This window comes from Pteropus medius, unplaced genomic scaffold, assembly GCF_902729225.1.
Source record: "Pteropus medius unplaced genomic scaffold, Ma_sr-lr_union100, whole genome shotgun sequence".
Lineage (NCBI taxonomy): Eukaryota > Metazoa > Chordata > Mammalia > Chiroptera > Pteropodidae > Pteropus > Pteropus medius.
The window spans coordinates 1-13,043 of record NW_024341384.1 but is presented as its reverse complement, the minus strand read 5'-3'; the positions used below and the strand labels follow the sequence as shown (position 1 = coordinate 13,043).

Sequence of the window (13,043 nt, the reverse complement as noted above, 5' to 3'; positions counted from 1 at the left end):
CTGGCACCCTCGCCCAGCGGCCATCAGGCAGGGGACTGTCATAGCTGCAGGCATCAATCCCAGGCCTCAGATACAGGCTGTGACCGGCAGGGAGGGAAAGCTGGGCCCAAGGGAGGGGGACAGTAGGGGCGCCCAGAAACCGCCTCAGGGTCCACCGAGCGGTGAGACCTGGCGTTTCCTAAAAGGCCGCGCTCGCAACTACCACGCAGTGACTTCCAACATCCCTACCAGGGCAAGCTGGGTTCCCCCCATTTCTTCATATAAAGAAACCATCCCAGGGGAGATCAAGCCTGCCCAGGTGGTGGACAGGTCCCGTGTCTCTGCCAAGCTCTCACAGTGCTCCCATTAGCACCCTTCTGCCCCGGCCTCCATTTTGTCGGGTCTCAATGGAGGATCAAGCATGCATGAGGAGGGCAGTAATGCTGAGGCCCCTCCCGCCCCCAAATCTTTGAGGTCTGCCCACCAGCCCCGCTTCTCCCCCGACACGCGCAGGGCTCCCAGCCTCCCCCAGTCTGTGGAGGCTCCGCCCCTCGCCACCAGCCCCGCCCTCCCCGGCGCGAGGCTCCGCCCCTCACCACCAGCCCCGCCCGAAAGCGCCCCCTGCTGGCTCCCTGAGAGCGAGTCAAGTCACGGTGGGGACCGCGACAAGGACGATTCACAGAAGGCGCGTCCCCGCAGGCCAGGCCGCAGTCTGTCCTGTTTGGACGACGTCATTCCGGAGACAAGAGCAAGACGGGGCAATGCCAAACGGCCGGTCCCCTGGAGGAACGCTGAGGGCGTCGGCCCTAAAGCGCGGTGATCTCTCAAACGGAAACGTCCCCAAGGACGTTTGCGAAGCGCCAGATGCGAAGCAAAGTCAAGAAACGGGACCTGCTCCTTGACGGCAGAGAAAAATGACGATGGAAACCACGCGTGGACACAGGGAACGTTAGCGAGAGCGGCGCGTGAGCGCGGGGCGCTGCTCCCAGAGCCTTTCCTGACTGATTCCTGCTTAGCCGTCACTGCGGTGGACAGGGCGGGAATGCGTGAGTAACTTGTTGAAGGTCACAAGGCCGGAAAGTGGCAGAGAGGATGGATTCAGGCAAACACCTGCGGGAGACAGGTCACGTGCTCGGGGGAACTAGGAGTCCTGCCGAGCTGTGTGGGCCATGACCGTCTCTCCAGGAGCGCCGAGGCCCATGGTGTCTCCATTGTCCCTTCCTTAGTCTTAGTCCCCCGGTAACCGCGACAAACAGCAAAGCGTCAATGTGACAGTCCAGGTGGCCCGTGTCTGGCCACAGCGGAGAGAAGCCCCCACGCTCGCCCTCGCGACAGGACTTCCTGCCGCTGCATCGTGAAAACCTGCCTCACCCGGGAGCTGAGCAGCTGCAGAGACAAGGGGACAAGCTAAGGACCCTTCAGCCTGGGCACCTTCACTAGGCTACTAAAAGGGGCGTGGCATTCGAAGGAAGGCGAGGCTGCAGATGGCCGCAGATGGCTGCAGATGGGGCAGGGACACGGCATCCGCACCCTGTTGCTCACATGCTCGGGGTCCCCGGAGCGGAGGTCCTAGCTCCCCCTTTGTTTCTGCTAAGAGATCGTGTTGTGCTTACTTGCCAGACAGGAGAGCTGGGCGAGCTCGGGGCGGAGTTCCCTGCCACGGACCTCGGCATGACTCGGTTCCCCCATGAAATACGAGCCGGCCAGAGCATGGACACAAAGCGAGAGGGGACAAGCACGTGGTCCTGGCGTCAGTGGCGGGCGATCTGGCTTTACAGAGGGCACTAAAGACACACTGCACCCTGGCGTCCGCCCCGGCCCGAGGGAGCGGGAGGATGGTGGCCACGGCAGCGACTTTCAGCCTCGAAACTGGATTCTGGCCTTCAGCTGAGGGACGTCGGGCTGGCCTGCTGAGCGGCCCCAGCTTGACGCAAGAGCAGAGCTCCGCCGCTGGCAGCACACTGGACGCAGACGTGCCAGGGACATTCTGTCAGCGAAGGACAAAGCACAGAAGGAACAAAGCATTCTTGTCCCTTGTTCAGAGTTCTACCGTGTTTACCCAACGTGACAGAATTTGCTCCAGTGCAGGCTCCCTCATCACCAGCTGTCGGAGGCAGCTCTCTCCGGGGACCAGGGCCTGAGCGCCACCCCTGGAGCAGGGCCCCTGAGGCCGTGCTGTCACGGAGCGGTCCCCACAGCTCCGGGAGAACCCAGCTGCTCGCATCCACGGGGGGGCGGGGGGGGGCCTGCGGGGCAGGGGGCAGGCCACACCCCGGCCACTTAGGGGTCACTTCTTTCTGCTTGTCGAGGGAGTGGAAGGAGGGCCTCCGGAACCAGCCGGAGGGGAGTTCGTCTGGCTTCACCGTCGCTGATGGATGGCGGTCTCTCTCTGACACCGTCCACCCTCAGCCTCCCTCCTGCTGATTTACATTCTCGGGGCTTTAAATCATGGTGACAGCCCAGCAGGCGCCTGTGCAGCCCAGGGCTCCCAGGGCCCGGGCCTTCCCAGCTGGCCGACAGAGGCGCTCTGCCTCCACCTGCTCCAAACCACAGCCCGCCCTGCTCCCTCGGGGCTTCTCAGGCAGACGATCAGCAGAGCAATGACTTTCCTGTCACTGACTAGAAGCTCCCTCCACTGAAAAAGCTACGGAAGTTAGAAAAACAGACTGACATTGTGACGCACCCTTGCCGAGTATATTGCTCAGCTTCAAAGCAAATATCTGCTCCCGTCAACAGAAGAAATGCCTGAGCACTAAGACACCCAGACTCTTCCTCAGACCAACTCTGCCCACCGCTTAAACCTTGCTGAGCTGGAGAAACTCCCGGGTGGCCCACAGCGGCCGAGTGCCCACTCTTTCTCCCCATCTTTAAGTGCTGGACCAAACCTTCAAGCCTACTGCCTCTTAAAGAAAAAAAGGAAAACCCGCAGGGCGCTGGCAGCCCGGTTGTTTGGAGGGCACCCTGCAGCTCGGTGTCCACAGGGTGGCCACGGTCAAGACCACAAAAACAAAGCAGGAGAAAGCCGGGTGGGGTTCATGGCAGGCAGGCCCCCAGAAACTCCGCCCTCCCCCTAAGTGCCTCAAAGCCTCCCGGATGGAAGGCCTGTCCGGAGCTGTCAGACCAGCGCAATCTGACCCAGGCGTGGTGGACCGGGAGGGGCCAGGCAAGGCCACTTGATCAAAGTCCGCCCTGGGACGTTATCTCTAGATGGCCCAGCAACCATTTCTTTACCAAACATTGCCCCTTTCTCTCCCTGTGAATTGCCTCACTTCCCTTTGAAGTCCCAGGGGCCACTTCCTTCTCCTTGATCCAGAAGGACACGCGTACCCCGTTTTTCTCACTGTCCTCGGGACTTTTCACGCTTATGCGCATTCCCCACGCGGACATATTAAAACTTGACTTTCTCCTGTTAATCTGCTTTATGCCTTTGTAATCGCTCAGCCTAAGAACCAAGAGGGGAGGGGGGGCATGCTCCCCTCCCCAGGTGGTAGCGTCGGATTTCAGAGACCAGATCCTGCAAGGCGCGGTGGTGCCCTCCCCTCCCCCTCTCTCTCAGGTCACCGGCTCTGACCACAGCCAGACGCCATGCTGTCCTCTGAGAGGCCCTGCGAGGGGGCAGCCCTCCCCGCCCCAAGCCATCGGCTGACCGATGGCCACAGCCCTGGCGGACAGCTTGGGAGACCCCGTGAGCCGGAACCATCCAGGAAAGCCCCTTCCCAGCCCTTGGAGGCTGCGGGATACTTGCTGTTTCAGACACCACGTTTTGGGGTGCACTATCAACTGGTGCTCGGACAAGCGGGGGGAAGACATGAGGCCGCAGGCGGGCACTGTTTTCCTTCAGACTCAGGTTTACTTCCTCCCCGCCCACGTCCTCCTTGCCTGAGCTTGGGGGAGGGACTCCAAGATCCCAAACGGGGGCCCTGGGGACTGGTCTCACACACTGGGAGCAGGAGCCAGGGTTCTAACACCCGGAGCTGCAGGGGTGAGGGCGTCCGTGCAGAGGTGAGGGGGTCTGTGAGTTCTCAGAACAAACGCACAGGGAGCACAGAGTCCCTGGCATTGTGCTCTCCACTGGGGACGCAGGGACGGACGTGCAGGGACGGAGTCCTGGTGACAGCTCTGGAGTGTGCAAGGGGCCAGCAGAGAGGTCGGGCTCCGGTGTGGCCGGGGCCCACGGACGCCCTGGCCTTGGAGGAGCAGGACAGCAGACTACAGTGATTGGACACGGCGAGCGTGGGAGGGGCTTAAAGGAGGACACATGGCCTATCCACACGTCACCGAGCACGAGTGTGCAGTGTGTCCCGCAGGGCCGGGGTGGGGCGGAGGAGCGGGTGGGGGCCTGACAGAGAGACACCGGCTTTCAGAAGAAACCGGTCTCGGCCAGACTTGGCCACACAGGCTCAGTGGGGGCCTTGGGCCACTGCGGCTCATCTCCAGAGCGTGGAAGGGCGAGCCACGCGAAGTCTCCAAACCACTGCCATCGTCGCTGTCGGCACAGGTCGGGGGCAGTCTGGGACTCGCGGGGGAGCTTCCATCCGGTGGGCGTCATCAGACAGCTGTGGACCAGTGGTACCTAACCTCATCGCCCCCTGAACTCTGAGGGTGCCCTGTATGGACGCATATGCTCCGCCGGGCCCTGTGACTCAGGCCTCAGTGACTCGGTGCCCCCACCACAGTCAAGAGCCACAGCGGATGGGGAGAAGGGAAGACCAGGGAGGTGGACGGGCAGGGAGCGGGGAGGAAGGAGGGCAGGCCGTGCGGTGGAAACACGCAAGCGGGCCTGGGGAGAGGACCCCGCAGTGAGGGATGGAGGCCTGCCACGGACAGCCCTGGGAGTGCCACCTTCGGAGCGGTCCCCTCGTCCTGGTCAGATGGCACGGCCCCAGCCAACCTCCCGGCTGCAGCCTCCTGACTCCCAGTCCACAGAGACTGTGCAAAATGACAAACGTTCACTGTTTTAAGATGCTAAGTCTGGGGTAATTTGCTGGAGAGTGGCAGACACTGACCCCTTTAAGGAGTCCAGCTTCATTCCTGGGCATCACTGCCTTTGGCTCCTCTGAGAACAAGGTTTTGTGACATGCTCCTTTGTGACATTTCCACACATGGCCCATGCACAGTGACCTCAGAGCCCAGCTCTTGGCCACTACGCGGCACCTACCCAGCCACTGCCGCCAATAGCGTGACATCCGCACAGTGCCCCGCAGTTCACATGTTTACACGATGCTCACACACCAGCCTCGCAGGGACCTTGGGGCAGGAAAACCCTGCTGTCGCATTTCTCCATCGCGGCTCAGAGACGGCAAAGAGACTTGTCCAAGGCCACACGGGCAGTGAGTAGTGGCTGCGACTCCGACCCCATCTCCGATTGTGAGTCTGCCGAGGCCACTGTAACAAGGGAGCATGAACAGAATGGCACAAAACAGTAGGAATTTATTCTCTTGGTTCTGGAGGCTGGAAGTCCAAGGTCAAGGGTCAGCAGACTGGGCTCCTTCTGCGGCTCTGAGGTAGAGGCTGCCGCACCCCCTCCTGCTGCTGTGGCCACGTTGCACGGTGCTTGGCTGCAGCTGCATCTAATGTCTGCCCGGTCGTCACACACGGCCCTCTACCGTGCATGTCCCTCCCCTCATGCGAACAAATAAGTCCCATTTACAGCTACCAGGGGTTAGGACTTCGACATATCTTTTGGGGGATGAAATGAACCCACAGCACTTTCACAAATTACATTCTTCCAAAGTAGACAGTCCACAGAGATCACCAGACGGACTGGGCGTAAACTTGGGTGGGCTTGCTTTGCCACAAAGCACAGGCCGGAAAGAAGCATCCTGGAGAGTACATCAGAGTGCCCACCAGGGGGCGCCACCGACTAGAAAATACAATACCTGCGATTTTTACCAAATTCCTTTATGAATTTTGTTTTACTTCTTTAACCAGGATCTTAAAGCTCGGTAGCCCAGAGATTGATGGGTTTCCTGATTTTCTAATCGCAGGTTTCCGAGCAGCTTTAAATCTTACTGTCCCGCCCGTTAGGAGCTTCGAGCCGCCCCGGGTTGGAAGATTCTTAGGTAGAGACCGGGCCCGCACAGTCCCTGCCACAGGTACTCGGAGGCACCCCAGGACAGCAGGACCAGAGGGGGCAGGAGCTCCTGCCTCACCAAGTTTCTGAAACAGAAACAGTTTGCCATACTTAGGAGCGTAAGCCAGATCTAAAGCACAGGCAGCCAGGTAAGAAAGCAGTGAAGTATCTGAGCCATGGACAAGAAGTATATACAAAATAATTCTAGGCCATTACCGCTCTCACGATATTTCAGCACGGGGCCTTCTCTGTGATTTAGAAGAAAGGTATTTATTTGCTATCAGGATCAGAAAGAATAAAACGCAGAGCCAAACAGCCATTGCGGAAGAGAAACGGCCTCAGGGCGGTTGCTAACGTATGTGGAGGATGGGAGTAAACGGGCGGGGAGAAAGGTGTCCACGGGCGCTTCCAGCATGGCGCACGTCAGCTGGGAGCTTGGCCAAGGCGCGACTTGAGTGTCCACCGCGACTGCTGAACAAGGTTGGGTCGGATGAGATAGGACGCGGCCCAGATCGAGCTCAGACGCAGCAAACTCCCAGGCAAAATTCTCTTCCCAACAAATGTTCATCTCTGCGTTTCCAGCGCAGGAGGGTTCTGAACTCAGTTTTGCTCCTTAAATCAAGGCACTTAGCCTACCGATGACCCCTAACCTCAGAACCGCGCCCCCATCTGAGGGCCAGTGTCCGCAGTCTGAACCGGACGTCGTTACCTTCCGTCGGCTCCCCCAGGCTGGGGCTCAGCCGGACGGACTGCCGGGCAGGTTCAGGGCCGAAGGTCAGTCAACCCGCAAGTCAGCCCGCCTCGCCCCGCCCCTCCCGCAGGGGCCTGTCGCTGCACGGCTGGGGCTCGGGTCTCCAGGTGGCACACAGACCACTCACTGCCTCGGGCTGCGCCCGCAGGGGACGACGACACGGTCCTGAGGCAGGTCAGTTCTGCCAAAGGGCTACGTTCCTCCCGCGGCGCATGCGCTTGGCCTCGGGGTCCCAGAGCCCCGCCCCTTCCCGGGCCCGCCCCTTCCAGGCCCCGCCCCCTTAAGGTACCGGCCCCGCTCCCGCCCTTCCCGGCCGTGTGCGCACGCGCGTCCGGGGGCGGGGCCGGGCGCGGCGCGCATGCGCAGAGCCGCCAGTCCGGCGGGGCCGCAGCCGCGGGGTGGCCGGCGGTTGCCGTGGGGACTGCGGGCCCCTCCGTGCTCCGGATCCCGCCCCTCGCCGTTCCCCACCCGACGCAGCGGACGACCCCGGGACGACCCCGGGACGACCCCGCCGTCCGTCCCGCCGGCCGGGCCGGAGCTGCGCGGGGACCCGCGAGAGGCGGCACCGCCCCGAGATGTCGCAGACCGCCATGTCTGAAACCTACGGTACGGGGCGCGGCCGGGGGTCCCCGCCCAGGCGACCTGCTCCTCGGGTCCCCGGTGCCCTGTCCCCACGCCCACCCCTGCGTGTCCTCTCCGGGGAGTCTGATCTCGGGGTTCGGGAGGCGGTTCCAGCCGGTTCCGTCTGCGGCTTTGTCCCCGCGAGGGACGCGACGGGCTGGGCGACGCCTGTGTTGGCGTGTGCCCCAGGGTCCCAGCTCGAGCTTTGCTGGCCTGGCTTTCCCGCCGCGCCGGGGCCGCGAGGAGGGGGCGTGGCGGGCGCGCCCGGCCGCGGCGAGACCGGGCGTGTCGTGTGCAGACCGCAGGCACCTTGGGGCAGAGCCCGCGTTTAACTCCGTTTCCCCAATCCGCACCCACCTTGCAGGTGCCAGGAGATGTTTCTTTGAATAAATGGAAGCCTCGCGGATTCACGTACCGTTTGTTTGGGTTTTAGTCCGCATGGAAAACACAGAGTGCCCTCGGTGGGGCCTGACGGAGTTTGACGGCCCAGGGAGAGGCTCAGAGTCCAGTGTGCTCCTCGAGGCAGACCAGCCTTGTCTCTGTGCGGCACACTGCGCCTTTCCCTCCAGCAAGTCGGCGTGCACACGTGTGTGCAAGGACAGATGAGCCCGGGCTGGGTACAACTGCAGGCTCAGCGCGAGTCTCCTGGAGCGGACAGTCTAGTGGGGATTAATCCAGTTTCCTTCATCCAGTTAGTTATGCCAGTAATGGATGACGAGTTACAACCCCTGGCACCAGCTGAAGCCTATGATCCGGGAAAGTGTTAGAAAAAAACCTGGCCCACCCAGGCTGCCAGGGAGATGCAGTTCCAGCCCCTGGGACAGGGTGACGGTGAGGCACAGAGGGCCTGGTGGACAGCTCTGCCCTTTCTCCCAAGAGGGGTGGGTTCTCACTGCATTTGCTCCATGTTCAGCCACTCCTGTGACCCTGGGGGCAGGACATCTGTTCCTAGAAGGCTTTGGAGCTCCTCCAGGAAGTCCCTGGCTTCCTAAGAACCGTTGTCGTCAGAGCTGCAGATGCCGCGGACAGGACATCACACACATATAGTCTGGTTCTCTCCCGAGAGAGCCAGTCAGACTTCGTAAAGAAAATACAGTTCTTTAGCAACTTTTGGTTATGCTTTAGCTTTTCTTTATTTTCAAGCACTCCTTACCCTACACTTTTTTTCTGTAACCTGAAAAAGGAGCACAGGGGAGGAGCAAAGAGTCCCAACAGGAGCACCCAGTGGGGCTACGAGTTAATAGAAATGACCGGAAGAGCTGAGGAGATGGAGCGTTCACGCTCCGTTTGTCTCATATGAAACAACCTTGATAAAATGCAGCCCCCTTGGGCATCTCTGCTCCCCTCAGACAGTTCACTGAACCTTTGAACATCACGGTAACTGATTAAATTCTGATCAGAAGGCTTTGACCATTAGTATTTTATTTCACAGTACCTCCCAAATATGTTCTTACTTTTTACCAAGTGAATTTAATCTTTTCCTCTAACAGAAAAAAAACTAATAGAAAATTAGTTTTAGAAAGAGCTAGTGTGGCAGTTACGAGGGTCAACCTAAAATTAAAATCACCCCAAGCCAAGTACTCAGCTGTCACTTGCCGTTATCATTCACCAGTTTGCACAGCCCTCCTCCCAGATGTTGCCCCTCGGGGAGCTGGTAAGGGACTGTTCGCCTAACCTTAAGCTGCTTTCACTTGGGGCCCAGTTTCTCTGTGGCTCCACCCGGATATGATGAAAGAGCCCGGGAGCCAGGCTGACGGGGCCCCGCCGGGGGCTCTGTGGGTGCCGAAGCGGCACTTAGCTTTCCTGGACGGAGCAGTGCCCACATTTTGCTGCTCTGAAACCGCTAGCCACGTGAAACTGTACTTCTCGTAATACTGTAGTTTAGAATCGAGATCGTGAATACGTAAGTTTCAGATTGAAACCCTCCATCCAAATAGCCCTAAACCGAAACAGCGTTTCCCGAATATCATTAGATTCGAGACATTCTGAAAGCTGCTCGGTGGGGGGTTGAGGCTTTCACAGAGCTCGGGCCATCCGAGACTTGGTGATCACACAGTGGCCTTCAGTAATTTCTGATACCAAGATTTATGGGCCAGATCTCACAGATCGAATAGGTAGTTCCCGGCAATGGTGTTCATGAAGGAGCCAGACAGTATAAGTGGCGCAGAAGATGCTAGAACAAAGTTAGGGGCCTCGTCTCGGTTCTCTCTTTTCTCCTCTGTGCTGTTTCTGGCGTTGGAAAAGTCTGCAGCAGCAGCGAGCAGTGTTCACGTATGGAGAGGGTGGGCAGTGCTCATAAAGTGCTAATAAATTATGGATGGAGGGTATATATTAGAGGGAGGTTTATCACTTTCCAAATAAATTTTGAATCATGCAGAAAAAAATGAGGACTTAAATACAAAGCGTCTTTGTCCTCGGTTACACTTTAAATGCCATTGCAGGGAGCGTCCTCAGCGTGGCGCTGTTTCTCCCGTCCGGTGTCCCCGTGGTAACACCCTCGCCTGACGCAGGCGCCCGTGGGGCCTCGACAGGTCCCCAGCCCTTCAGTCAGCTCTCCGGTGGCCAAGCAGGCCGGATGGCGCTCTGGGGAGCAGGGGGCCGCTTAGGGACTTTGCGTGGCGCCAGCTCGTCCCTGATCACAGCCACTGGGTCTCAGCCCGTGAGCGGGGGGCGCGGGGATGGCTCCCTCCGGCAGCGTCGCGTTGCGCTGATCCGAGCGTGGCCCCGACATCTCCCGCGGAGCGGGTGTCCGGGGAGAGCGGCCCTGCGGGCTCCCCAAGAGCGCGGCTCCCCGAGATTCGGATCGCGGGGCCCCTGGGCCGCGAGGCCCCAGCCCCGTGGACTCTGTGCCGGAGGAGAGGTGTGTTGACCAGGTGGACGCTGCCCAGCGCGGAGGGAGGCGGCCCCGGAGACACAGTCCTGTAGCGGTGGCAGAAAAAGTTGTGCTTAACAGAAAATTCCCGTTTAATAGCTGCCAGATTATTAGCCTTTGGGTCATTTCATCGGGTGGGACGCTCCCAGCCGCAGCTGGCGGAAAACCCACCCCTGCCTCGTCGGCGTTGGGACGCATGCCTTTCCAAATAACAGACAGGTTTCAGGGCTGGTCCGTTCCCAGGCCGGCTGGGTCAGCGAGGGCCGGAATTGCTCCCGACGCCCTCCTGCACTGCGGTCCCCCCTCCCTCAGTCACAGAGGCCACCTGGGGGACCCGGCTTCCGATCACAGAAAGACGCATCCGCGGGATTAAGTCCAGCCCCGCCGTCTGACCGGGCCGCATGCCAGCCCCGGACCGATGGCCGTGCACTGGCGAGGTTGAGCCTGGTGTCGCCTCCAGTCGTGGCAGGGAGCAGGGCGCTAGGGTGACTGTGGCCCGCACCTGTCCACACGCTTCGGGGGACGTGTCTCTGGCCGTCAGGCAGACACGCCTGCCACAGTCTCCACGAGCCGGCAGCTGAGGTTCAGCCGAAGCAGGCGATGGCCCGGTCACCCCATCCGTCCTCCGATGGGGCGGCCAGTCGCCGGGGGAGCCGGGCCTCAGCCCCCAGCACACGTGGACCGAATCCCTGTCCCTCGCGAGAGAAAGGAGGACGTTTCTCAGGTTATCATGCAAACGCTGTCCTTGCTTTTGACCTTAGTTCTCACTCTGCTTTTGAAGCTGCTCAAAGTACTTGGTGTTTTGAAGACGGACACTCCTCTCAGGGTCACTGGCTGTGCTGACGCTTTGGGGAGAAAATGGAAGTTGGCTCCTCGGTGGCTGTTGCTGTTCCCCCACTTTTCAAATATTAGCACCTTGAGTCGCGTTGCCATAGATATGTACACAAACCAGGATTCCGTGCCCGTCACATCCCTTTACGAGGCCGAAGCCCGTGTTTGGGCTCACCCCTCCATCTGAACATCCCCGGGGACTTGGCTCGTCCCGCTGTGATGGGTGACACGTCACCGGTGGAATCACGTTAAAGGGCATTCTGTTGCACACGGTGCGCGCCGTCCAACGTCGGGACCAGGCGTCCTGGTGTCGCGCGTCGGGTGTGACGTGTCCGTGTTTCAGCGGCCGGGTCCCCTTTCCCGGTGTGTTTTCCGGAGCACGGGGCTGTTCCCGGCCACCGTGTGCCTGGAGGAGCTTCCGGGTCCCGTGGCGGCAGCTGGCCCAGAGCCCGCCGTCGCCCTTGTACCGCAAAGCCCTTCCTTGAAACCGCCGGCGCGTGGAGGCGGCCACCATCGTGGGCTAGGTCGGGGTGACGCCGGGACAACCCACCTGGCACCCTCAGCGTCCCGTGTCACCAGTCCTCACAGCGCCTATGAGGCGAGCCCCGGACCCACTCACGGGCGATGGAAGTGCGGGGACCGGCCGTGGAGCCGGGTGCGAGCTCGGGGGGGGCCCGCGTCCCGGGCTGCCGGGCTCTCCGTCCACTGGTCCCTCCCATGCGGTGACCCGCTCCGCTGAGCGCTCAGCACGAGTCAGTCTCTCCGCTCAGGGCAAAGTCGGGGGAAGAGTGGGGACCCCACTCAAGCCTCGTACACTGAAGTGGCGTCCGCGGCCACAGGTGTGTCCCACAGCCGGCATCGGGGGTCAGGGCTGCCCCGGAGCCCGTACTCCGAGAAACAAGCTGGGCGCCTTCTCCCATATCGCCCCGTCGGCGGGTCCCCTGAGCCGCAGTGACAGGCCCCGCGTCCTCCACTCTCTGCGGAGTTCTGGCCTCTCGGTCGTCCGACTCGGATTCGACGTCCTGCCCTCAGTGTCCAGGGCTGGTTTCCTGCTGCGAGGTGCCCACGCGCTGCCGCCCGCTCCCTCTTCTGGGCAGTGTCCGCCTGAGAGTCATTCCTTCTTGGATACATCGTCACACCCGCTAGGAAACAGCCAGGACAGGCCGCTTGCGCGCGGGTGGCCGAGCTGCGTCCGCCCCGCAGGCCGTCGGGGGCTCGATCGAGTGGACGCGTCAGCACGTTGCAGGTCCCGTCTCGAGCCCTGAGCCGTCACTGCAGAGTCCGTGCTGCAGATGTCACATCTCTCTGCACTGACCTTCAGTCCAGGCTCAGGCAGAGCGCCAGGCCCCGGGCAGACCAGCTGCGGGCCAGAGAGCTCGCGTGTCCCCCTCCCTGGCCGTGGCCCCGGCCTCCTTGTGCCCCAGGCCAGCACTTCCCCGGGGTGCGGCTGCGCCACGCCTCCCAGACCCGCGCCGCAGACCTCACCCTCTGAAGTACGTGTCCCCTCATGTTCTGTGCTCTGCTGACTGTTCCCACTGCTGTTGCCTGGTGACCTCCGGGTCATGCCTCGGTCTCCGTGCAGAGGGCCAGTTGCCGCCGCACTTCACAGCTCATCTCGTCTTTGGCCCCGACTCGCGTCAGCGTGTTTACCGTGGCTTTTCCGCAAAATAGCGTTACTTCTTTTTCCTGTTATATTAACGACTAAGATTTCGTTAAGTTTTATCCTCTCGGTCTAAGAATAAATTTAGAGCACCTGTTTTCAAGTGATTTTTTCATCGTCTCTTTTTGTTTTGCAGATTTTTTGTTTAAATTCCTGGTTATTGGAAATGCAGGAACCGGCAAGTCTTGTCTACTTCATCAGTTTATTGAAAAAAAATGTAAGTGACATCAGTCAGTGTCTCATGCGTGCCTTGTTC

At 60.5% G+C, this 13,043-nt stretch overlaps 1 long non-coding RNA gene across 1 annotated transcript; it reads left to right on the top strand.

Annotated features, from left to right (window-relative positions):
• The first annotated feature begins 7,154 nt into the window (after window positions 1–7,154).
• On the top strand, window positions 7,155–9,808 carry LOC120592875 (uncharacterized). Its single transcript, XR_005650230.1, has 2 exons — window positions 7,155–7,409; window positions 7,789–9,808. It is a non-coding gene; the product is annotated as an uncharacterized LOC120592875 (long non-coding RNA).
• Window positions 9,809–13,043: the final 3,235 nt, after the last annotated feature.